Genomic DNA, 26,306 nt, shown 5'->3' with positions numbered 1-26,306 from the left:
TTGAATCAACGTCAGGTGCTAGTGCTGGATAACCGTTGAATTTTGTTTCGATTTTGCAAATCTAATCTAATAGTACGTCATTCCTACGTCACGTTTCTCAACATAGGTGAATTTGCCAACATTGAATCAATATTGATTTTAATTTAGATTTTGCAAATCCAATCAACGTTGAAATTTCAACATAGTTTGACACACTATATATTTTTGTTACACTGTTTTTACTAAAGTAACGATGTGTTCAACAGAAGCTCCAGCAACAATTAACACCTTAAAATGGATACATTAACACTAAGTACACAACCACACCATTTTAACCAAACTCAATGTTTATTAGTTTGTGTTGTCATTGTTTTAAGTACACATTAGTCACATGTTGAGTTTGTTTACTTGAAAACATGTGACCCAAAACTTAAAATTTTTGAGGCAATTGATTGCCTCAATTACACTGAACTTAACAAACTTAATATATCTAAAAGTCATGAACATCTGCTACTGAACAGTATTATCTTGCCCACTCCCTTTTAGCACACTTCAGTGTTAAAATTAAACAGAAAAATAAATAAACATTTATAAATTAAAATAAATAGAACAAAAAATAGATTGTAGAGATGCAAGAAGTAGATTAACTGATTATTTGCAACATTTTTAAGAAGAAAAACTCAACATTTTCTGATTCTAGCCTTCCAAATGTGTTCTTGGTCACTTGAGGCCCTAGGAAATATTTATATAATATTTTTCACAAATTTCTGATATTGACCAAACAACTAATCTTATAGTCAGTAAAATAATAAGTAATCAAAAACAATAATAAATAATACACTAATGAAATTAGCTTTTGTTATCAGCTATAAAAGTGCCTTTGGCTTCCTGGCTAATTCCTTTCAATGACGACTCACAGGGTGGTAGTGAAGTGGATTGTGTCATGGTCACTGATGACAGCAAGGAGGCCCACTGCAACACCATCAAGCTCTGGCTCATCAGACTCGTCCTGAATGAATGAAAAAGAGATACTAATCACAAACTAACACATGGAACAGAACAGATGACATTTCATTTATCTTTCTTTAACCAAGTCCCATTGAAATCCAATACCTCTTTTACAAGGGAGACCTGGGTCTCATTGTAAGAGGTGGAAAACCTAAGATCCATGATTCAGATCCTCACAAATTACCAGAGAATCTAAGTGGTGTGAGTGGCTGAAACCAAACTAAAAGACATTTACAGGAAAATGTTCTACTGAACATCTTATCACTCTGAACATAACGCCAATACAGTTCCTTTGTAGGGAAGAGAAAGAAAACAGACCATTACGAAAACTGTATGGGTAGACTAAACAAAGGTCAGTCCTAAAACATGTTATTTTGATGAACTGTTTACATAATAGACAGTAGTCAGTAACTTAAGGAGACTCACTGTGCAGGTTCTGAAAAATCCAGAAACATCCTCGAACAGATACACAGGAAGGGCGTGGAGGACAGTAGGGCGCTTGGTGTGGATGTCATGGATTTCCTATTCAGATAAAAACAGAATTGTATACACTGAAGTATTTACTGAACAAAGCTGATTTTAAACAGTCAAATCAGAACATATGTCCACAAATACCCTGTTCACATCTTTAATGCAATCAAATGGCAAACACAAAGTGGACTAATTGCACAATTCACAAAGCTCATTTGAATTATTGAACCTGTTCAATGTTGTGATGGTTCAACCTATGAAATGTGTAATAATCTATTTACCTGTTCATTGTGGATTTTTAAAATTTCAGCAAGAGAATCTGCTGTCTTCCCAGTTTTTGATGCCTTCTGTCTGAATAAGGTCATCAGTCGAGGAAGATGGTGGTCACGCTCAGCATAGAATGTATTGGGCAGGTGCTGATTCGTAATCCGCTGGATCTCTGCATACAACTACATTGAAATAACAGCAGGAGAATACAGCGACAACACTTAAAAAAACAGTTCAATTTAAATAATCTAGCACACGTTCATGAAGCGGCCAGATGAGTAAGAATCATAATTTTCACTTTAAAAGAGAGAGCTGATCCATATTACCTAAGATTCTATTTTGAGAGCAGGCCAGAGGTCCATGAGCTTGTTCACTGGCAGGACATCACTATGGTCTGTCGGGGTGGGAAAATGTGGTCTCCATCATCTTTCTAATGAAGGGGAAATGTACAAATGCAATCAGTATAGAGACATATACGAGGGCTGATTCTGGAATAGTGGCTGTGCTGCAGCCTGTGGTGTCTAAATAACTGTATTCTGGAGGTGAAAGAAGCTGTGCACAACTTACACGTCCAGATCATTTTGGAACCAGCAACCTAAAAGGCAAAGAAAAAAATGACAAAATTAAGACCACCATCTAAAACTTTTAAAACAGAATTGCTTATACTTACTACTTAATATAACAAGTTAATTACTATTAGCTCACCCAAATATCACAGACTACAGCTAGTTTAGTTTTAGTTTTCCCTTGATCAAACTGGCAAGTAGAATAAACAATGATATATGTATGTGGGAGGTCATATGATTCAGGGTTAACTTTCCAAACTAAAACATTGTCTGAGAAAAAAAACGTATTTACAGAGGCGGGAGTGGCGGTTGATAGAAGAATTCATTCATTGGATTAATGTTACCTGGTACTATCTTTATCATATCTTTAGTTATCTTCCTTAACTCTGTCTTGACTTCTAAAAACTGGAACAGAGAGATGCAATGATGGGAAATACATTCATCTCATATCAAAATATACTGTTTGTGAGCTTGGCTCCTCTGAGAAATCAAGTTGTAACCTAGGTTAGCTAATGTTAGCTCGCTAGTTCTGGCAGCTAACTATTACATTCATTGTAATTGGTTCGCTAGTTAGCACCATGGTGGCTAGCGGAGTTTTGCCTCTGCTGTAAAAATACTTTATTACAATCCATGGCGTAAAAGTAAAAGTGAATAAATATTAACATTCAAAACTTACAGTAAGTCCTGACTGCTACCGCGTAGGTCAAGCTTTCTGACTCCTGTTGCTTCCAGCCGCCAAGCGTCTCTCTGCAACGTTCAAACTTTTCTTCTTCTGTGTTTTTTCAAAGAGCGGTAAGGAATCACTGTAGTATGCGCATTAGCGCCTCCTTCTGCTTCGGAGGGTGAATCAGAAATTAACTCGGAATAAAAAATTATCCCTGCAGGTGCTCAGCACTTAAGTAGAAATAAAAAATTTATAGGCTACATTAAACTGATGCCAATAGAAATACCAAAAATTAAATCAAATAAATAAATGTTGTCTTCCTCAAATGTCAAATGCATTTCAGACAATTTCAGCAACATGTTTAGAAGTCATGGTTGTAAAAATAATGTTGATTTGACATACAACACAAAAATTGTTGATATTTCAATGTTGAATCCATAGTGAGTTAACAACACCACTTCAACTATTTGGTGTTCGACATTGTTGAGAAGTTGAGATCTGAACTACACCACAAGTTCCAAACTCCACCCACTGCACTTCTTCTTCTTCTTCTTCTTCTAGGATTCCAGGCTCACTGCACTGTTTCGAAGCATTGCCCATCCTTTTTCAGAGAATTTATTTCAAACGGCAGACAGCCATTGAGCCAATTTCACCACATCGAATCATGATTTCTTTTTTTAATTATTATTAATTATTATTATTATTATCATCATTATTATAATAATAATAATAATAATAATTATTATTATTATTATTATTATTATTATTATTATTACCACCAACATTGCTGTGTATGGTCACAGTATTCATATACAGCATGCTTAAGTATTTAGTACCTCTTTAAAAGGTAAAGGACGCATTTCATGTACATAAGGTGTGTGATTATAAATAATGTTAATGGGATTACTCCATAAAATACTCCCCATCAAGAAAAAAATAACTTTTTAATAAAAAAAAAAACAAGCCTCTAACCCAAAAAATGGGTTATTCTCTGAAAAACAACCCAAAAATGGTGCATATCCTTGAAAACCCAGAAATTGGGTTAAAATATTAGCCTTATAACCCAGAAAATGGGTTACTCTTTATAAAAATAACCCAACAATTTAACCCAACACTAACAACCCATAAATTGGGTTACCAAAATAACCCAACATTTTTTAGTGTGAAGCATGCATGCCTAACCACGTCACATTAGTTCAGTACTCTGGTTACGAAAACTTATTTCGCTGTCACATCAAAATTTTTAATATACATCTTGGCCTACTTTCACATACTGGTGGAGTATATTATGTTGACCAAAGTAGTCTTTGTGTTAGTCTTGAGGATACATAACAGCACATGCGTTGTGTTGAATACATGCAAATTATTTGATAAAGAGATAGATAGATGAAACAAGTGGTTGTCAATTCATTACATTTGATTTGTGATATTTGTACCTATTTCTGAATGAATAAGTAATATCTTTATTTGCAATGTGTACATACGTATACACACATGAGAAATTTGTATTTCAGTGATTAGGCCCCATTATAGACCCTTTTTCAGCCAACGTCATAAAATATGTGCGCGCGCATTTCGGCAACGGAAGTGGTGTTGTTTTCCGGCAGCTCTGACTGACAAAGAAGAGGCGGCAACTGGTTAACAAGCATTTACAAAGTTTGCTCGTATCAACATGTCTGGTTGTTGCGTATACGGTTGTACGAATCGCTATTCCACCGGCGACTGAAGTTTTATAGGATTCCGACAGGATCACGACCATTTCAGAGCAACCGGCGGCGTCTGTGGCTGCAGGCGATTAAACGTGTGGACTGGAATGAGGACATAATCAAAAATGCTCGCGTCTGCAGTGCCCACTTTATATCAGGTAAGGTTATCTATCAAGCTTACTCTTTGGTTATATGGAAAAGTCTTGTTTACATTAGTGATTTTCTGTATGATGTAGAATAATAATCAAATGCAGCTAAAGTTTGATACGCTAGCGTTAGATTTGCCTAGTAGCTTGCTAGGCTAAACAAACCTGTTTTTGTTTTATTTTTGCAGGCAAAGCGTCATTGGATTCTAGTAGTCCTGATTTTGTGCCATCTGTGTTCATGTACACAAAACAAAGCCAGAACCCGGATTCAAAGATGGACAGGTAAGATAAGACTTGCCCTCCTCTCAGTCGTTTTTTGTTTTGTTTTCCTCTCATGAATAAGCTTTGTTGCCGACAGCTGGTGTTTCTAGGTATGGATTAGTCTAACTGTAAATTTCTGCTGTTTCTGAAGGTACCATAGGAAAAGGAGGAGAGATGACAGACCTGACACTGCAGCAAATCAACCTCTTCCTTCTGAAAGTCCAGAACAAGAATGCAGCATGGATCATTGTCCTGGTATGAATATATTAATGAATATATCATCTTACAATTAAGTGATTGATTGTCAGGCCCCTGGATGGGTCAAATTCAGAGGAAAAATCTCTCCCTGGGATCAATAATGTATCTTATCTTCTGTCATGGAAAAGTTTTGAAAATTCCTTGGTAAAAATGTGTGAGAACCCTTGGATGTGAACTTGTTTGCATTGGTTGCAGCACATGCTAATTTTTAACTTTTCTATATTGAAGCTGAAGAGGATATCCCAGTTCCAAAGAGAGCGTACGATGATCTGAACCTGAGATATAGCCAACTTCAGGAGGACTATGTCAACCTGCGACAGGAGTTTGACACACTAAGAGAAGAAAATATAAAGCTAAAAGAGGAGCTGCAAAAATCTACATTCTCCTACACCACTGTTAAGTGCAACATTGGACAATTGATTTTTCTCACAGGACTGACCTCTGTGGTCTTTGAGTGGCTGATTACAAAATTAATGGGTAGCGTAGAAAGAATTCACAACAAACTTACAGTAGAGGACCACCTATTGATTATATTGATGAAATTAAGGTTGGGCCTATGTAATAGTGATTTGGCTTATAGATTTCAGGTATCAAAAACCACCATATCAAATATTTTGCGGAGCTGGGTCCCTGCTATGGCCTTGGTCCTCAAGCCACTCATTAAATGGCCGAGTAAGGGTGCAGTACTTAAAAATATGCCAAAAATATTCAAGCGCAACTTTAAAAGATGCCGGTGCATAATAGATTGCACAGAAATTTTCATAGCTAGACCCAGTAATCTTCCAGGGCCCAGACATGGTCAAACTACAAACACAACAACACAATTAAATACTTGATCGGAATCACTCCAGCTGGTGCAATTTCATTTCTGTCTCCCGGGTGGGGTGGACGGGTTTCAGACAAGCAGATCACTAAGGAGTCAGGTTTCCTCAAACTTTTGGAGCCTAGGGATGAGGTTCTAGCAGACAGAGGATTTCTCATCAGAGATGAGCTTGCGGCCTATGGCGCAACCCTTCGTATCCCTCATTTTACAAAAGGAAAGAAGCAGCTTTCTGCACAGGGGGTGGACACATCTAGACAACTTTCTCGTGTGAGGATCCATGTAGAACGAGTTATTGGTCGGTGGAAAAACTTTAAGATTTTGCAAACCGTTATTCCAGTGTCACAGGTTAACATACTAGATGATGTTGTCATTGTATGTGGTGCCCTGACAAACCTCTGTAAGAGTGTTGTTCTCAAATGAGTAACACATAACCAAGTATGACTTCCAACAGAACTGATTACATGTGCGGATTTTAAAACGTTCTCATGCCACAAAATGTTGGATGCTGTCACAGAAAACTTGTTGACATTTTTGTGTGTGTGTGTGTGTGTATTTGATGGGGGGGTTATTTTTAAAAATGTAATGATGTGGGAATGTGTGTTTCTTAACTTTGTGACTTTGTAATTGAAATTTTGCATAACTGTGCATTTTGTGATTTTACAAGAATGTAAAACATGTATTTAGGCCTACTGTATTTAAAATGAAATGCATTTTAATAAACCTCCCCACATTGGCTGCCACTGGTGTGTCTAATGGTCCTTTTCCCCCCAAATTATCTCAACAATTCAGAGTGCAGTATCATTTTTATTTGTAATGTAACAGTTTCATTCCATTCATGTGCCATTAAAGTGCCACTAAACATTAACAACATGGAAAGTATCAGTATGTACAATATATTTGAATCAAACTGGTTCTGTATGTTGTAAACGGTAAATAATAATAATGTTAGGTCGCAAGTTATCTCTGGATAAATAGCATTATAGAATAAAACTTTAAATATCTTGTTGCACTCAAGTGCAACTAGACACAGCAGTCAACAACAATATAACATGTACAGAAAAGGCTGCTGATTAATTAATTGTTTCAATACCTCTATATTGATGACTTGGTTTTCACAAAATATTTACAAAATAAGATGTTTGATCTATAATAAGCAGTACTGTTGATATAATGACAAAGTGGGTAAATGCGAATAATAAAAAAGAACAGTCTGGTAGGTTCAGAGCATCATTTAACTATAATGCAACTTTAAAAAAACAGGGAAAGACAATTCATAACGAACATCTAAGAACATATCTGATCTCCTATCACATTGCAATACATTATATTGCTCACTCCTACATGAAGGCATTCAAGCCTCAACTCTCAGACATTTCTTACATGACCATGTTGCTGGCTTCCTTTTTATTTGTGCACAACTGTAGTGAATGTGGTTGTTGCATTTGACACAGATTATCATCCTGCCAAAATCTGGTTTTTCACAGTATTCGCAGGCTCTCTGTGACACCAAGACAGGATCATGTCTTCTTGTGAGTAACTCAGGCAACACACTTGAGATAAAGAACTTATGTGCTTTTGGCAAAGCCTCCTGCAGAAACTCTTCATTTCTTAGGATACGTTGCACAATGAACTTCTCCTTCGTCCACAACACAAAGTCACAGTAGCTAACACCACACACAAACATGTGAAGTTGAGTTTGATAGTAGTATGTGTGTGAATGTTTCAACGAGAATGACTTGTCCAGACAAAACTGCTCATCTTCTGTACATCCTTGAAGGCTATTCCTGTATTTGTAGGGACACTTTATCTCTACCACCCCTTTGCCACAGCAGGTACATCTTGCTATCCCATCTGGCGATGATCCAAGGTGTGGCTCAGAGGGTTGCACTACTAAACCACATGAGCTGATGCTGAACTCTGGATGGCTTTGGGACATACATGCAGTGTAGGCTTGTCTTGCTGTTTCCTCTATGTTTTTACCCCAGAGCACAGATGGGACATTTAACTCTGTTTTGTTGTACTGCATTATGTCATTTAGGTATGTTTTGCTGATCTTGTCAGTTGTGGTTGCATGGTGAAATTTGGTGCTTGTGATCCGACCAGCCCTATAAGTGTGCCACTCATTTGACCTTGACTGTTGCCGTGTCACAAATTCCAGTTTCTCACATTGATGAGGATGTAGTGTAGTTTTTAGTTTGTGAAATGTATCCTCACATTTCACCTCCATTTCCTGTGGTGAGAGATCCCTGAGCGTTGTATCAAATAAAGCAGTCAAGGGCTCAGGTAAGTCTGGATGCTCCTCTGAATCAGTGTCAGATGATGCAGTGTCTGTGTCACTATTGTCCAGGCTTGTCAGCACTGCAGCACCTGGGTACACATCCCGCAGTTCCTGGATGTCTTCATCTGTCAACACTGATAACAGAGCAACAAAAAGACACATTAGTGTGCTGCATAATGTTCACATTTGAGGAATTATGACTGAATTATTCTAAAACCAGACCAGTTAAGCTGAAGGTAAAAAAACATCTAATCTAATTTCTAGAATCAGTTATCTGAAGTCAAAAGGACAGACATATTTTGAATATGATACTGAAACTATTCAAATGATACTGAAACTATTCAAACTGGGCGTGTATGTTTACAAAAGGTCATGATGCCACGTTGGTCTGTTGGCCTTTTCATCTCTGCATCACTAAGTAACACCTTTCTCAGGCTACATTCTGATGTCAAAACACCGAGGAGAAATCCTGAGAATGAATTCAATGCACTATGGCAAAAGGAAACTTATCTAGGCTCTGTCAACTATTACATGCCTCTGGGTCTGATACTATTCTTCCTAGCAGATGTTGAAGCTGCTGGAAGTTGCCTGCCTAGCCTCTTTGGTTTGTGGAAGCTGATCTCCCTCAGTGGAGCTGGTCTGACTTCTTTCCTGCTGATGTCTTTCCACATTCACTCTTCAGACATAACTGCTGCTTTCTCTGTCCTTCCCATCCTAACATAGAGCTCAACTTTGAATAATATTGCAGCTGCATGGCTGCAGCATGACCCAAGCCTGAAATTTCACAAAAACATAATAAACATACTGGCTGATCCATAATGTTATGACGCGGGCTTGAAAGTAACATTTGTTCACAGACAAATCTCGGCTCTGGCTATGAAGTAGGTAAGCATCTAATTTACTAGACATGTGAGTAAGTATCCTAAGCTTAATCAGGTTTGGAATGTAACTGAACGATATTGGCTGCTGACATTTTGAACCCTGTTGTCACTGTTCATGTTTCAAACCCTGGTTATGACAAAGTTACAGGGCAAGGCATACGATGTTTTATATGGAAAGGAGAGTTATAACCAGCTGAAAGGACACTAACACAAAATCATAATTCATCTTTGCATAACAACTACGTATATCATAGAGCTCTGAACTGTTATCTACAAGCCCAAAACACCAAATAACAGGCTACTTACCCCGCCATACAGGTGCAGTTCGCTGTGAGGACGTAGTTTTCTCGTTTGTTGATGATGACCCAAGCCTCATACATCGTTGTCTTGTGTCCTTGTCTTTGACTAGGGAGAATTTCTGACCTCAAAACACAAAACTCCGAGTCTATGTCATGGTATTTGACGTTCTGTACATGACCACAGACAACGTAATCATACGCATCCAGCGATTTATAGGCTCGCAATTTCTCTCTGGTGTACACGCTCGGTTTCTCTATTAAATAGGTATAAATATCTGGCCACTGTATATTCGGCCATTTGCTAACGTCGTCAACCCACTCATTAATAGAGCAGGGATCTGGAAGTCGGACACCATTTGTCAAAGTCAACTTGTTAAGGTAACATTCACGATCTTTGATTGTTAATCCATTAGCATAGTTTGACAAGCTGTTTATCTCCGCCATAGTTCCGTTGCCAAAGTGCGCGCGCATACGTTCTACGTCATCATTGTGTACAAACAGAAAAAGGGTCTATATGTTAAGAGGGGAGACGAAGCCTTGGTAAGCACAAAAAACTCCCCCGATGCAGCTCAGACACTGGTGGTGGTGATGGGATGAAGATGCATGGCTGATGACCCGGTTGAAACGAGGTGGACTCGGGTAAGCTGGACCTGGGCCTTTAATATGATAAACTGGAGGTAAAGTGGGTGAAGGACGGTTGCAATTATTTTGTACTGACAACTGAGGACAGCAGAGAGGAGAACAGATTTTTTTTTTTCACTTCTTTATAAGGGAAAAAGTGAATTGCAAATAGCATTAATATTATTCACTTTTTCTGCTCTCCAACACTCAATTTTAACACACTCAATTGTTTATTTTGTTATAAAACTGTGCTGAGTCAAAAAGAAACACATTAGTGGCACAGTAAAAAAGTAGGGTGGGAGCAAAATGGGTGTTGTCTCTTTATTGTTAAACAACTGCCAATGCTGATGAAAATCTATGAGACAGGGAAATCAAGGACAACATAAGTTTTTCAAGTCACTTTTGGTCATGTTCACCAACTTCCTTACTCTGACTCTCTTCCATAAATTATGTGATCAACTCATATCCACTCAACACAATATAAAACAAAGGTCTTGGCATTTTAGATATGTTAATGCAAAAATGTTACGTATTTATTTAAACTACGGAAAACGCAATACTGTTTCATGGAACCTCTAAATTTAAGATCCTGACAGCACTGAAACCTTTTTATTGCCCTCTTACTGTCATGTTTACCGTCAGAATTGAGAAATTGCTTTTAGTTTTCTCTCTAAAAAAGTGCCTCTGGAAGATGTTATGTGACACCGTTTGTCATTTATAAAAATCAACAGAAAATGTCATACAGTATATGATCAAGAATAAACATATAGAGTATTGCTTAGCTGTGATTCTTGTTAGCTCAAATTCAACAGAATGGCTGCCCTTTATGTTAATTTGAGCCTTTCCTTCTCTAGATATCTTTGCACCTGTCTGAGTATTATAAATTCTCACTGTCTTTCTCTGCACTTATTCTTATGCAGAGAAACACATACACACGCTAGGCCTATTCTTGAGGAGCAGTAGCAGTGCACTAGGCAGTGTCTTCAGATGTGTTTTGATCAAGGCAGCAGCTTAAATCTTTGATGTCTAACATGATTAGCTTTTAGGGAAATGCTGGATGTTTCATAAAAGTGTCTTGGCACCCTCAGCGGGGGGCCGTTTAGGAAGGCATCACAATCAGTGCAGAGTGCAAAGCACGGAGGGAAAGGAGGGGAGATCTATATCAACCAAATGATTTTTGTAGCTTTGTTTGTCCACAACACTGAGGGAAAAAGAGTGTTAAGATAAAAGAGGAGGAAAAAAGGGAGGAAGAGGCTAGGACAGCTAGAGTCTTCATCATTAATTACTTAGTAAGTAAACTTTTAGTTTACTCAGTTTTATATGTAATGTTGCTTTTTCTTTCTTCCTTCCTTCCTTCCTTCCTTCCTTAAAATAGTACTTTTACTTGAGTAAAATAGTCAAGTTGTCATGATTCTGGTTTTGTGATAATCAAAACCATAAAGCACAAATCAAGGTCTTAAAGTGCCAGATAGCCACCCACCTACTAGCTTGGGTACTAGTTGGCGATGCTTCGGCTTGCTCAGTCGTCCTCCTGGATCCAAACATTTTACATATTTGTATCAGATATTCTGTCAATGCAACTTGCAAACTGTGATTATGTCGGTCTGTTCTGTCCATGCAACTTCTATTGCATTTCTGTCTTTGAGAGGATTGGATTGTTTATTCCGTCTTCTTATTTTTTCTAGCCCTGTTTTTTCCATCAATGGCAAGTTTTTCTCACTTGAATCGAGGGTCTAAGGACAAAGGATGTCTTTCACTGTACAGATTGTAAAGCCCACTGAGGCAATTTCATTGTGATTTTGGGCTATGTAAATACATTTTGATTTGATTTTGTCAGATCTAGTGTCTGCTTGCCACCACAGTGCTAGCTTCCAATCTGCTCCAGTTTTTCTAGCTATCTGCCAGCTACTGTCCTGTCAGCTCCAGGGCCTGCTAGTCCCCAACCTTAGACTGTTGACACCTTTCAACAGGCCTCAAGTCTCTCCTTTCTTATAATAGTCAGGACCGAAAATTGAAAAAGCCACTTCGAAAACAACATGGTAGGCATTTTTGAGGAAAAGCACTTTGTGCATTGTTTCTGTATGATTTTTTAGTGCTGAATCCATTTCTGCAGGTTGCCCAGCTGTAAAAGTTACCGTTTAGTCATAATTATTGATTACTTAGCATAATTATTGATTAATCGCCCAAAGTTAGATATGGCTATCAATTTCCTATTTCTTAATATTCTATATATGATTATTTGGTATCATTGTAAAGGGGACTAGCCTAGCCTTTCATTGAAGCCCATGGTTGTATCTTTCTGACAAACACAGAGGTCACATGACCTCTTTAAACCATAAATTAAACACATTTTCCCACAATTTTCACCTAAACTTGTCATTGGCTGAAAAGTAGGCCTCTGTAGCGGCTTCAAACTCTTTGGAAGCAAGCAACGTCAAAAAATATGCTACACAATATTTTTGAACATTGGGAAGTGCCCTAACTATGAGCCTAAACCAGAATAGGCAACAGCATCTAACATCCAATTTACCGTGGGGAGGGGGGTTAACTTGGAGGAGGAAATAGAAAACCAGGGGCCTTATTTGAAGGGCAACTGGTGGATTCTTGTTTGGGACACCTTGAACTTTCAAAAAATGCTGGTTGCCCACTTTTCCTCAAAAATGCCTACAGGGTCACATGATTATGAAGTTACAGCCCAGTCTATAACCCGCCTAGCCTACAAAGTGCATCCCCCGAAAAAGCGAGGCAAGACACCAGCAAGTGTTTCTTCCAATGCGGTCCCGGCCAACCACCTAATGTGTTTCTCCGACCGTCTCCCAGATGACCAACCCCAGAGTGTCTCTGTTGGCAGTCCTGCTGACTCCGGTGACTGTTTCTCTGCAGGCAGTCTGGCAGACATCCACCAGTGTTCTGAGCCTCCCATTATGCCTTCAAAGGGCCCCTGCCTTTGCCGCCAGCCTCCCGCTAGGCTTCCAGAAGCCTCTGTAACTCTGTGCCCCTCACACGAACCTCCTGGTCTCACCCAGACTGTGTGCATTTAGTCATTTACCCCGATGTCTGTGTCAGATTGTTTCTGTGTTACCAGTCTGTGTTTCTCTCCTGTCATATTTCCAGTGTCTTCGAGTGTATTCTCGTCGTATGTTTTCTGTTTTTTGTTCCTTGCTTTATGTTTCTGCTAAGCTCTTGTGATTACTGGTTTGAACTTTACTTTTGATTTGAACTTAACCCTTGGTTTGTACTTTATTTTTATTTTATTTTTTTTTTAACCTTTATTTAACCAGGAAAAAAAGACTCATTGAGATTAAAAATCTCTTTTACAAGAGTGTCCTGGCCAAGACACTCTTGTAAAAGAAGTGTAACATACTCTTGTATGTTACACTTCTTGGTTTTCTCTGGTATTTCAGCTTTAGTTATTAATGCTCACCTTTTGTTTCAAATAGGCCTAGTCTCCCAAGCCCTAACAAACAAACAACCCAACCTAATCTTAACCAGCATTGTATGACATGCTTGATGGATGGATACACACTGACACATCAAAATACACAGTTGTCCTACATTTAATATCATTGCTGAAGTTTGGTGCTGTTCTGAGCATTATTTGTGGCTTTTTCATGGTGGTTTTATATTTGGACCCATTTACTGCAATGTAATGTTGGCGTGTGGTTGTTTCTGAGGATGCTAAAACTATGTTAGCTAGCGGTCTGCAAACTTTATCTCTCGAGAGGGAGTCTAACACAGTTTCACGGTGTGTTAGACCATGGATTAAACTTACACCAGAATATCCCTTTGAGACCAAAACAAATGTACTCCAGGGCATTCCCAAAACATATGTGTAAAGGTACCTATACTACCTTGCGTGCAGAGTTGGCAGAGGGGAGATGATTCTCGCTTCATAAGGTGTCTGAGTCTGCGAGTAAGGTACGTTCTGTGTACACTTTTTAAGTGTATGGTTTGGTGAGTGGGATTTTTTGACGCTTGAATAATATTTTTCCACACTGTATCCCATGCTATTGCAGAAGTGATGAAGCCATAATCGTTCTGCCACGATGTTTGAATTCTAACTGGTTTCTAAGAGGCCTGCAAGATTTTGGAATACAATGCTGATACAGCTCCTCTGGTGTTGGTTGTATTGTACAGTTGTTTTGTCAGTTCATGTTTAGGTCCATAGGTCTTCAAAGCGGTACGGAGCTGCAAATATAGAAAAAAGGAAAAAACAGGTAAATTGTACTGTTCCTTTAAATCTTGGAATGTACGGAGACCTTTGGTATCAAATAGCTGTCCCAATAAATGGATCCCACAGTTTGACCAAATTGGAAAGGCTGCTGGTCGACCACTGAGCAATACATTGTGACTGAGAAAGATTGGAGTATGATAGTGCCATTTATTATTTAAGTTAGTGTTGTTCACCAGCTTCCAAGTGACTAAGACATTTGCAATAATAGGTCCCAAAAGTTCTTTAGCATGATTGATTGGAATGTCTGCATAAATTAAGTCTTGTAGTCTACATGGATACACTAACCCTCTTCCAGGGGGCGCCAATAAGTAGGGTTTGATGGATCCAACCATGATTTAATGATGTGCAGTACAAAAGACCAGTAATACATTTTAAAATCTCGAACACTCCAGCCTCCAGCCGATTTTTCTCTCTGAAGGGTTGTAAGTTTGATTATTGGCTTTTTATTATTTCATATAAACTTACCAATTAGACTATGAAGTTTATCCCAGTACCCCGTTGGTGGATTCAGAGGTAACATAGAGCTCAGGAAGCTAATCAAAGGTAGTACCATCATTTTTATAATTGAGATCCTGCCATCGAATGATATAGGTTTTGACATCCACTTTCCCTAGTTTGTTCTAATTTTATCAAAGCATAAAGTATAATTATTATCAACAGTGGTTTCTAGCTTGGGAAAGATGTCAATTCCTAAATATTTAAACTGTTCAACAACTGGAATATTAAGTTGGGTCAGATCCTCTCCGTTGTTGTTTAATACTAGAAGTGTCGATTTTTGCCAATTTACTTTATATCCTGAGATACTACTAAAATCTTCAGATAACTCAAATATATGCGGAAGCGACTGTGATAGTTCACTGATAAATAAAAGTATATCATCTGCGTAAAGCGATATATGATGAGTAGTGGGTATACCGAGTCCCATATGGTCCAATACAGCACAGAGGTAGTTCCATTTTAGTCTACCAAATGCCTTTTCGGCATCAAGAGTTAAAATTCCAGATAAAGTAAAGGGATTACAAGAGTCCTGGGTAAAGTGTAGAATATACGATGACCTTCTTGTATTGTCTGAACAATACAAGTGTAATTTTTCCCATCTAATTTGCATATTATGACGTCATATGGTGGCGGCCATATTGGATTATGTAATTTCCATGAAATACCTGGTATTTTGAAAGAGAGTTGAACTTATTTCATCAGATTCATCCCCTCCATCCATTTGTTATGTTGTCCACACATCAAATGAACAGGGAAAAAGTAAATTGTAAGCCAACAGTCGTAAACTAGAACTATTAGTACACCACAAAACTCATGTAAACAGTATGCGTTTTTTTTACCCACCATCCCCCCCATTGGAAGACACTTTTTTTTCTTCCCTTTTTCTTGTTTTCTCTTCTCTTCTTATTTATTATTATTATTATTATTATTATTATTATATTATAATAATAACAGTAGGCATCTTTTAGCTGCAGAGGCCTTATCTGTGCCCATCTATCCAGATAAAAGTTTGTAATATTTGTAGAGTGTGGAGCCTCTCATTGCAAGGCATAGAGACAATAAGAACTATATGCATAGAGACAATAAGAACTATATATATATATATATATATATATATATATATATATATATATATATTTACATTTACATCATACCATTCATGAAACCGTGAACTTGGAATTAGTTCATGTCAGCCTAAATACTGATGGGCATTTGTCTCCATTGTTATAAGATACCAGAAATCATCAGTCAGAAAGAGGGACAAAAAAACTATAGACCTTGAATCATTGCTTAGCTTTCTGTCACCACGATATCCAATTTGCTCATCAAAGGGCTTTATCCATATACTTCATCTCTCAAGTAAGCCCAGCCACCATTACCATCATCATCATCATCATTTCCAGCCCTGTTCTGCCTTCCCCTGTTGCCCCTACGACACCCATCAGCCTTTCTACGAACACTTTGCCCACGTCTCCCCCTGCTATCTCCTCTAGTGTTGTGAGAAGAGTTGGACTCGTGTATGCTTTGTGCTTCGTGAACACTGCTGCGGCGCATAGCTGCACCGCTGCCGCGGATGGAGGCTACGTGACCGTCGCGGTGGAAAGAGTGAACACTAACGCTGACACCCAGCGCTATTCTCACCACCCCCGCTACTTCTACCACATCCATTCGCTTCCCTACTGATACTACGAGTTCGTGTATCATTTCCATTCCCACTTATTGGGCAAAGGATCGTGTGTTAGTGCTTGTGCGTTTTCCTCGCTCTGCGCGGCGGCGCCACTGCTATGCAAAGACGCACCGCGACTAGCAAGCTCACTAATCAACCGACCGTCATCTCCCAAAGCTAGATTTTCCACTTAAGAATCAGAATCACCGAATAGGAGCTCAATCACTTCCCTACGTGTCAACTTTTTGCATGCCATTGTCGTTTATTTCGTCTCAATAACGTCTGAATCCAGCAATACTCCTTCAGCAAAATGGCTTCCTGGCGCACTGTCTCCGCTCTCTCACCCCACAGTTTGCATGGGACTTCCTCGAACATTTTGCATTGAAGCAAGACGTTTTTATGAGCTAAGGTCTAAGTATAGGATGTCTGCCAACTAGTGGTGGGGAGTATGAACGACATGTAACACTCTATTTGGAGAAAACAGCTGTTTTGTTCAGTACCGCGGTGTGTCGCAAATTTGCGACTCTGGCGCCTAAAGGGTTAAGTTTGGTTTTCACCAGGCTACGATGATCTGCTTGTACAGCACAGAAAGAGTTTTGTTGTGCTTTTTCCAAGGATGCCAGCTGTCTCTCCAACTCCATCATATTTTGTAGACGTGATCAGTTTAGAAATGAAGCTAATGAAGTAACGTTGTTTTTTATAAAACCTTTAATGGCTTCCCAAACAAACCTAAAATCTTCCACTGAATCCAAATTGAGTGAGACAAATTCTTGCAGTTTGAATTTTAATTGAGAGCAAAAATCACTGTTTGATATTAAAGTAGTGTTAAATCTCCAGCGGGGTGCCTTTTTGTTAGTAGTTGGTAATACAAGTTTTGCAGAAATTGCATGATGGTCAGACAGAGAGGTTAAAGTAATGTCGGCTGACTGGACTACAGAGCATAATGAATTAGAAATAAATATATAATCTATTCTCGAATACGATTTATGTCTATTGGAGAAAAAGGTATATTCCTTAACTTGTGGAAACACCATATGTCCATCAGACTAAGGTCTGACATACATTGTTGCAAAGCCTTAGAACAGGATAATTGGGAACTGCCCTCTGAAGGATTTGATTTGTCCAACTTTGGATCAATTATAGTATTCATATCTGCCTCAATAACAAGATAGCAGTCATAGTTTCATTAGTAAATTTGATAGTGTTAAATAGAATCGTTTGTCATAATTAGCAGGAGCGTAAGCACTAATAAAAGCTATTTTCATATTTGACATTGTTACTTTAATGAAGGCCATCCTACCATCAGTGTCATTGCCAATGTCATTAATGTTCCTATTCAGTGAACGTCTAATTACCACTAACACACCTTTTGTTTTATTGGCTACAACTTCATACTTAGAGTTACTGAAACTCTTTGTAGACTCATTATTAAGATGTGACTCTTGAATGAGTGCTATATCAACCCTGCTCTTTTGGTCAACCGGTTTAGTCCTTGCACATTCCAAGACAAACACATAAGCTGGTCATTAGTAAAGCGAATGAATATGAAATATTGAGAAGTAGATTTCTTGCCACCCCCCCTCCCCAGATCACTCACCCCCCTCCCACTACCCTTGGCTAAAGCCACAGTGGAGCTGAGCCATATGGGTCTTTCAAGCTCCAATGTCCAGCTTCTGATTTTCTCTAATTATCAAAATATGAAACTTGGGAACGGGAAGGGGTGGCAATGTGGAGGAGTTCGGACAGGTAAGGAGGGGAAAGGTTATGGAGTGCGTTGAATGTAAACAGGAGGATTTTGAAGTTTATACGGAGTTTGACTGGGAGCCAGTGGAGTTGCTGCATAACAGGGGTAATGTGGTGAATGGAGGGAGTTCTGGTGATGATCCGAGCTGCAGAGTTCTGAACCATTTGAAGTTTATGTAGGTATTTGTGAGGTAGACCAAAGAGAAGGGAGTTACAGTAATCAATGCGGGAGGTGACAAGGCTGTGTACAAGAATGGCAGAGGAGTGGGGAGAGAGGGAGGGGCGGAGGCGGTTTATGTTGCTTAGATGGAAATAGGCAGACCGGGTGATGTTATTGATATGCCATTGGAAGGATAATGTGCTGTCAAGGATGACACCCAGACTCTTAACCTGAGGGGAGGGGGAGACAGAGGAATGGTCAATGGTGAGGGAAAATCTGTCAGCTTTTGAAAGGGTTGATTTAGTACCAATGAGAAGAAATTCAGTTTTATCACTGTTTAGTTGTTTAGGAAGTTGGAGGAGAACCATGATTTGAGTTCAATGAAGCAGTCAGTAAGGGAGGAAGGTGGGAGAGTGGAATTGGGTTTGCTGGAGAGGTAGAGCTGGGTGTCATCCACGTAGCAATGAAAATGGATGTTGTATTTACGGAAGATATTGCCAAGGGGAAGGAGGTAGATGATGAAGAGAAGAGGCCCCAGGACGGAGCCCTGGGGCACACCAGTGGTTGGAACTGAAGGAGTGGAGTTGGATGAACTGAATGCGGCCTGAAAGGTAGGATTTAAACCAGTCAAGGGCTGTGTGTGAAATACCAATAGAGATTAATCTGTTAAGGAGGACAGTGTGAGAGATGGTGTTGAAGGTGTAGTGGGAGACTACCATCCTTATCCGTCAAATTATTCCACAATCAGGCCCAGTAAATCCACTTGAAGGTTAAAATCCAAATTAAAGGAAAAACAGCCCAGATTTTAGATCCAACTGAGAGGAGAAATCCACTCAGAACCTAAGTCCAGACCAGAGGTGAAATCCGCTCAGAACCTAAGTCCAGACCAGAGGTGAAATCCGCTCAGAACCTAAGTCCCAAAATCGCTCCAGAGACTTAGTCCCAAAAATTTACTCCAGAGCCTAAGTCCAAATCAGAGGCGAGGCAGCAGGTCTTCAGTCAAAAAGGTGTTTATTCCAAGAGAAGTTATAAATCCATTAGGTATCCCCGAACAACTGAGAAATCTCCCCGGATCACCCCCTTTTATACCTGGGGTCAGTGTCACCAACGCCCCTTCTTGGACCACACCCCTCGTCATGATCACGCGAGACTATCATCTTAATATTTTTTAATATCTTCCCTAATGGCTGCAAAGTGTCTCACCCAGGCCTCTATCTTGGCCTTGGGTGGGCTGCGGCGTCACCTGTTGCTAACTCACTCCAGCTCTGTTATTATAAAGGGAGTATCTGACCTTGGTCTTACATCAGGCTCATATTCACTGTTAGAAGGTGTATTTCTCAAATAAAATTTATATGCATGATCATGACCCAGTATATATTTGCCACTACGAAGGCCGCACTCAGATCAAGGAGGATGAGAATAGTGAGTAGACCAGAGTCAGCGGCCAGGAGGAGGTCGTTTGTGATTTTGATCAGTGCAGATTCTATGCTATGGAGGGGGCGGAAACCAGACTGGAATTGTTCGTACAGGTTGTTGAGGGTTAGATGACGGTGAATTTGTGAAGCAACAGTTTTTTCAAGGATTTTGGAGAGGAAATGTAGATTGGAGATGGGAAGATGATTATTATAATTATTAGGGTCAGCACCAGGTTTTTTCAGTATTGGAGTGATGGCAGCGGTTTTAAAGAGTGTAGGAACAATTCCAGTGGAGAGTGAGGAGTGGATGATGGCAGAGATGAGGGGGAGCAGAGAGGGGAGGCAGGCTTTCACCAGAACTGTTGGGAGGGGATCTAACTGACAGGTGGAGGGCTTGGACTTTAGGATGAGGTCTGAGATATCTGAGTCAAAGGGGAGCTGAAAGAAGGGGAATGAGTGAGATGTCAAACAGGGTTCAGGGGAGAAGTTGAGGGAGGAGCTTGGGCCTAGGTGCAGGTGGATCTGATGAATTTTCTGATTGAAAAAGGACATCAGGGAGTTGCAGAAAGCAGTTGAGTACAGGTGGGGTGGGAGAGCGGCCGGGGGTCTGAACATATTGTTGAGAAGAGAAAACAGTGACTTGGAATTACTTTCATTAGAACAGATTATGCTGGTGTAGTAGTTGAGTTTAGTTTGAGAGATGTAGTCCTTATAAAGTAAAATGTGATTTTTGTGCATGTCTTTATGAACAACAAGACCAGTTTTCCTGTACAGTCATTCAAGCTGTCGACCTTTGGCTTTCGTCTGTCGTAGTTTGGAAGTGAACCAAGGGGCAGAGGTGGAGAAGGAGACAGACCTAGTTTTCAGGGGAGCGAGAGAATTGAGAATGGTATAGAGGCCGTGGTTGTAGTGGGAGGCCAAGTCATCGGGGATGGATGGATTGTGAGCATTCAGGAGGCAGTTAATGGCAGTGGAAAGTGCATCAGGATTAATGTTCTTGATGTTACGGAATGAGATGACACGTTGTGTTGAGGAGAGAGTGAGTTGGACATTGAATGACAGAAGCAAATGATCAGTTATAGGGAGTTCATCTGCAATACAGTTGGAAGGAATGAGACCAGAACAACAAACTAAATCCAAAATGTGACCCTTTGAGTGAGTGGGAAAGTCAATATGCTGCTGGAAGCCAAAGCTGTCAAGACAGAATGCAAAGTCACGGGTCAGAGGGAGATTGATGTTGTCCATATGTATGTTGAAGTCCCTCAGCAGAATTACATTTGGGGAAAGTGTGGCTAGGTGGGTAAGTAGAGCAGCAAAGTCATGGATGAAGTTAATATTTGCTTTAGGGGGGCGGTAAATAGTTGCAATGATGGTAGGAACAGGTCCAGAAAGTTGATACACAGTTGATTCAAATGAGTTGAAGGTAGGAGCAGATGCCGGTAGGACTTTCCACTTCTCGCGGTGAATTATCGCGAGACCTCCAACATGGCCGGAGCCACGAGGTTAAGAGGTGTAAACAAACCCAGGGGGCGTGGACTCGTTGAGTTGGGAAAAGTCATTAGGTTGTTGCCATGTCTCGGTCAAGCAAAGAAAATCAAACTTACGGTCAATGAGGAGATCCTGGATGAGATGCCCCTTGTTCGTAAGTGAGCGGATGTTTTATAGACCCAAGTGGACCGGGGTGTTGTCGTATTTTCCAGTAGCGTTAGCCGACCTAGCAAGGCTGGCTAGCGCTGTGTGGTCAACAACCCGGCCGGTGTTACGCAGAGGGTGTCGTGTGGAGGACCAGATGGATTTTATTGGTTTGGAGTTGTCAAAGTGGAAACTTCGACGAGATCTGCAATGAATGTATCTCCGACGAGGCAGGAAAGCAATGTCTGGACATAGGCGAGTTGCCGGCGGAGGATTGAGCAGGTTAAGATGGATCCGATGGAGTTCAGCAGCTGAGTACTGGAGGAGTCCTGTCACGGGTTGATGGAGGAGCGACAGGAGAGACCAGACGAGAGTGATCCAGATAGAAAGTCTACCAGCCCGCATTGTAGATGACGACCCAGATGACTTAGGCAATCAGGTGAACAGACCAGGTAAAGGGCTCAAAGCCGAGGCAGTGGGCTAATATTAGCCAAGCAGTGGGCTAATGGTAGCGCAGCAGTGGGCTAATGTCACGCAGATTCACAGAGATGTCAGATGAATCATCGATGATGTAGAGAGAGATCACGGATCAGTCACTCACTTGAGAGTTGGTTACACAGTCGCGGCAGCAAACCGCGCCGGCGTTCACTCGTCCGACGCTTAAGGGTGGACTATGGACCATGGTGGACTATGGAATATGGCCTATATACCAATCCCCCCTCCCCTGCATAATAATAACTATCTGGCTTCTAAATAGTGAGATTCTTGTCGTATCTTCGCATTTTAACAACAAAATAATGCTCAGGTTCTCATCCTATGCTCTGACACTTAATTATATTTCTTGAAATCAGAATTAAGCGGCATAGTTTTATCACCTCTTTATCTCCCACTGCACAACTCCCCTCCCTCTTGAAGTGTTCAAGAGCATGATTGCCCTCTATAGTCATTGTCTTAGTTTTCAATTCCAATTTGCGCTTTGTCACCACAAACCAAATTCAGTAAAATCACAGTTCTTTACTCCAACACGCTAGCTGTGTCCCAATTCAGGAGCAACATCCTTCAAGGACCAATCCTTTGCCGCCAGCAAAGGCAGGATCCTTCAGAGAGACCTGCAGACCACGTCAGCCTGTTGTGTAATGTGACAGTCTACCCTTCGGAGCATTTCCTGGTTGTGTCATCAGATGTTCCCGCCCCTACCGATACGTCACTTAATAAATCAAACTTAATAAATATTGTTTTTCATTTCAGGTCATAACAACATGTTCCGTCCTGCACAACATCTGCCTTGGGTTAGGTGACATCTTGCCCCCAGAGGATGAGCTGCAGGACGGCATGACAGAGGATGAGGGGGAGGACGGGTTGGAGGAAGCCAGTGGTGCTCCATGGTGGGACCGGCTGTCTGCGGAGGTGTCTGCCCTGGAGCAGGTTAACCACGACCACAACTATCCGTAGTCAGCAAGTAACATAATTCTAAAGAAACTATTCCTATCTAAAGTTTTTGTTGTAAAAATTATTATATCATGAAATTATAATTCTTGCCTTTTTCTCAAAAAATTCTTAGTGACATGGCAGCCGTCGATCGAGTCAGCCCTGCAAACCCAGTTGATGGATGATTTGGTGGACAGAGGAGACTGGACCCCCAAACACCATGAGTACCGCTCCAGATGATGTCACACTGACACCAGGGTCTTTATTGTGGTATCCCATCCAGCCCAGCAGCACTGCCAGCGACTCCTGCTCAGCATGTTACTGTACATTTTAATTTCAGTAAATAGTTTTGAAAGACTGCTGTACATTTTAATTTCAGTAAATAGTTTTGAAAGACTGCTGTACATTTTAATTTCAGAAAAAAGTTTTGAAAGAATGTTGATAATAAACCCTAGCACTTGATGCCATTTGCTAAACATGTTATCAATTGTGCTTAAGTTGTAAATATGAAACGGAATAGACAATGTGTAACAAGAGCATATTTTAATCTGTGAAAAATTAAATCATATGAACAATCATTTAGAATAAATAACACTCGTAAATTAAAATGAAACTCAAAATAATATAACAGTAAAGAAAGAACAAGAAACTCAACGGTCTGCCATTCTCTCCAGCAGAGAGAACAGCCTCTCCATGCGGGCTGCGCTCTCCCGCTCCCGCCTCTCCTCTGCCTCTCTCTGCAGCCCCATGTCCTCCCTGATGAGGGAGACGAATTTGTCACCCCTCCTCCGCTTTCTGGACGGCCCTGGCCGACCTTTGTCCTCGTCCTCCTCCTCCACCTCCTCCTCATCCTCCACCACCACCACCACCACCTGGTCAGCCGCAGCGGCACTTGGCCCCGGTGTGTCCTCAGGGATGGAGACAATTAGGACAGGGGGGGCAATGGACGGCCTCTGTCCTAAAACATCATCCATGAGGACAAACCAGGTTCAAGTAGCAGCGCTGGGCTTCCCGCTGGTCCCCTCACCTGTCCCTGGATATTTGCAATCCTGAGGCAGTGGAAATCAATCACGTCAGCAATTTACAGCTAATTATTCATTAACTTGCATGTGTTAAACACATATAATGTAGTTTCCACATCATCATTCAAACCTGCACCTACTTTGTATTTTTTTGTTAAGGTTGTCCCACTTTTTTCTCACCTGCTGGGGCTCGACTTTGCCCTGCAGGCCCATCTTTTCCAGAATTGTTCTAAACACAGGGAGAAGCAAGAGAAAGGTTCAACACAAGATCACATTAATACATTGATGCAAAGATTTACAAAAAGTGACATCAGTTTTATGAACCATTCCGTTTGCTCCTTGCTCCCTGAAACAAAATGAAATGTAAAAGAAGATTTAGAAGAAGTCCAGAAGTATCACATAGTGGGTCAGGCAAATGTTAATAACTTTCACTTTGGAAAAAAATACATATACATGTTTATATACAAAGAGGGAAGGAAGAACTTTTTGAGAAGGTTTGGGGACCATTTGATTTGTTTGTGAAAGGTGTGGAACTAGCCGACAAAGAGGGTGTTTGAGTACTGGTCAATGCAAACCTCTTAGTGAGGCTAATGAGAGTGACCTTTAAAAAAGATTGATTAGACAACGATTGGTTGAATGACTTGTGTAATATGCGAGTGTTACTATCTGAGAGGTTTATTTTATTTTATTTTTTATCATCTTTTCTTTCTTTGTATCCTTTATTTATTTATTTAATTTCTCCTTTTTGTCTTTTGACTTAGAATTGTTTGTTTGAAATGTTGTGTACGGGGCGCTGTTTAGCTCAGTGGATAGAGCGGGCGTCCCATGTACAGAGGCTTTGTCCTCGCTGCAGCGGACCCGGGTTTGAGTCCCGGCCCGGGCCCCTTTGCTGCGTGTCACACCCCCTCTCTCTAATCCTGTTTCCTGTCAAAGTATTCAGCTGTCCTATCAATAAAGCCAAAAGGCCAAAAAAATACTTTAAAAAAATCTATATTGAAATTTTGTGTATGTCACCTGTGTCTCACTGGAGTCTGGAATAGTCGATGTACACTTCTGTGAGTTTGTGACTGTGCACACGTGTTTTGAGTAACATGTCATTGAACATATCGTTCAAAAATAGTCTACAACATCTCCACAGTCATAATAACATATCAATTCAATTCAATTCAATTCAATTCAAAGAACTTTATTTTTCCGTTAGGAACTTCATTTGTAAAAAGCGTCAGTGCAGTGCAAATTTTAGACAAGATAAATAAGCAAATAAATACATACAAGTGAATACAAATGTTAAAGAAAAAAAAAAAAATTAGAAGTACAAAACAAATGTTAAAAAGAGAAGGACACTCATCCACACGCTCACACACACACGAACACACACCCCCACACACAAGCCAGACCGGGTCAGTAATCTGATTGATGCTGGAACAAAACTTGTCATGGCTCTCTTTGTTTTAAAAGTGAGGGATCTGTATCTCAGGCCTGAAGGTAGGAGACTATAGTGGCAATGTAGTGTGTGAGCAGTGTCTGAAGCTATCTGAAAACCTTTTTGTTTAGTCCGTCTATTGTAGATGCTGTGAAGTGATTCCTGTGCCAGTCCAATTATTTTACTGCTCATGTTAATGATTTTGTTAAGCGGGTTGCGATGTATGTTGGACAATGAACCAAACCAGACTGTTATATTGAAGGTGATGACAGATTCAATAAAACATTTATAAAAAGCAACTAAAACTGACTGATGAACCTGAAGTCTGTGAAGTTTCGTGAGAAAAAATAAACGCTGATGGCACTTGGAAAAGATGGCTTCACTATTTATATGGAAGGTGAGTCTCTGGTCGATTATGGTCCCAAGATATCTGTATGAATCGATCCTTTCAATCGGCTGGTTGTTGACTGACAGAGGGGGGATGGTGGGGGGGGGCTTTACGGAAGTCGATTATCAGTTCTTTTGTTTTTGAGGTGTTGAGGTCCAGGCAGTTCTGCCTACACCACCCTGCAAAAGAGTCCATCTCAGACTGTAGTTGTCCTGGTGAGTTGGTAGTGTCTATAATGACAGTGTCGTCAGAGTATTTAATGTAAGTTATGTCCGGGTTGTTGCTCCTACAGTCATTGGTGTAAAGTGTGTACAGGACTGGAGATATTACAGAACCTTGTGGAGCTCCTGTGGAGAGTGACCTGGATGTACTGAGGTGACCGTTGACTCGGACCCTCTGACATCTGTCTGACAGGAATGAGAGGATCCAGATGATTAGGTGTGGATTGACGTCCATCTGTAGCAGTTTC

At 40.3% G+C, this 26,306-nt stretch overlaps 2 long non-coding RNA genes across 2 annotated transcripts; both read right to left on the bottom strand.

The window, feature by feature from the left end:
- Positions 1-810: 810 nt before the first annotated feature.
- Positions 811-1,872, bottom strand: LOC115569577 (uncharacterized). Its single transcript, XR_003981560.1, has 3 exons — positions 1,740-1,872; positions 1,414-1,509; positions 811-988 (listed from the first exon to the last, which is right to left on the bottom strand). It is a non-coding gene; the product is annotated as an uncharacterized LOC115569577 (long non-coding RNA).
- A 199-nt stretch (positions 1,873-2,071) lies between these two features.
- Positions 2,072-3,163, bottom strand: LOC115569576 (uncharacterized). Its single transcript, XR_003981559.1, has 3 exons — positions 2,968-3,163; positions 2,293-2,320; positions 2,072-2,155 (listed from the first exon to the last, which is right to left on the bottom strand). It is a non-coding gene; the product is annotated as an uncharacterized LOC115569576 (long non-coding RNA).
- Between the last annotated feature and the right edge of the window lie 23,143 nt (positions 3,164-26,306).

This window comes from Sparus aurata, chromosome 19 (assembly GCF_900880675.1).
Source record: "Sparus aurata chromosome 19, fSpaAur1.1, whole genome shotgun sequence".
Taxonomy (NCBI): Eukaryota; Metazoa; Chordata; class Actinopteri; order Spariformes; family Sparidae; genus Sparus; species Sparus aurata.
This window is presented reverse-complemented; position numbering and strand designations above follow the sequence as displayed.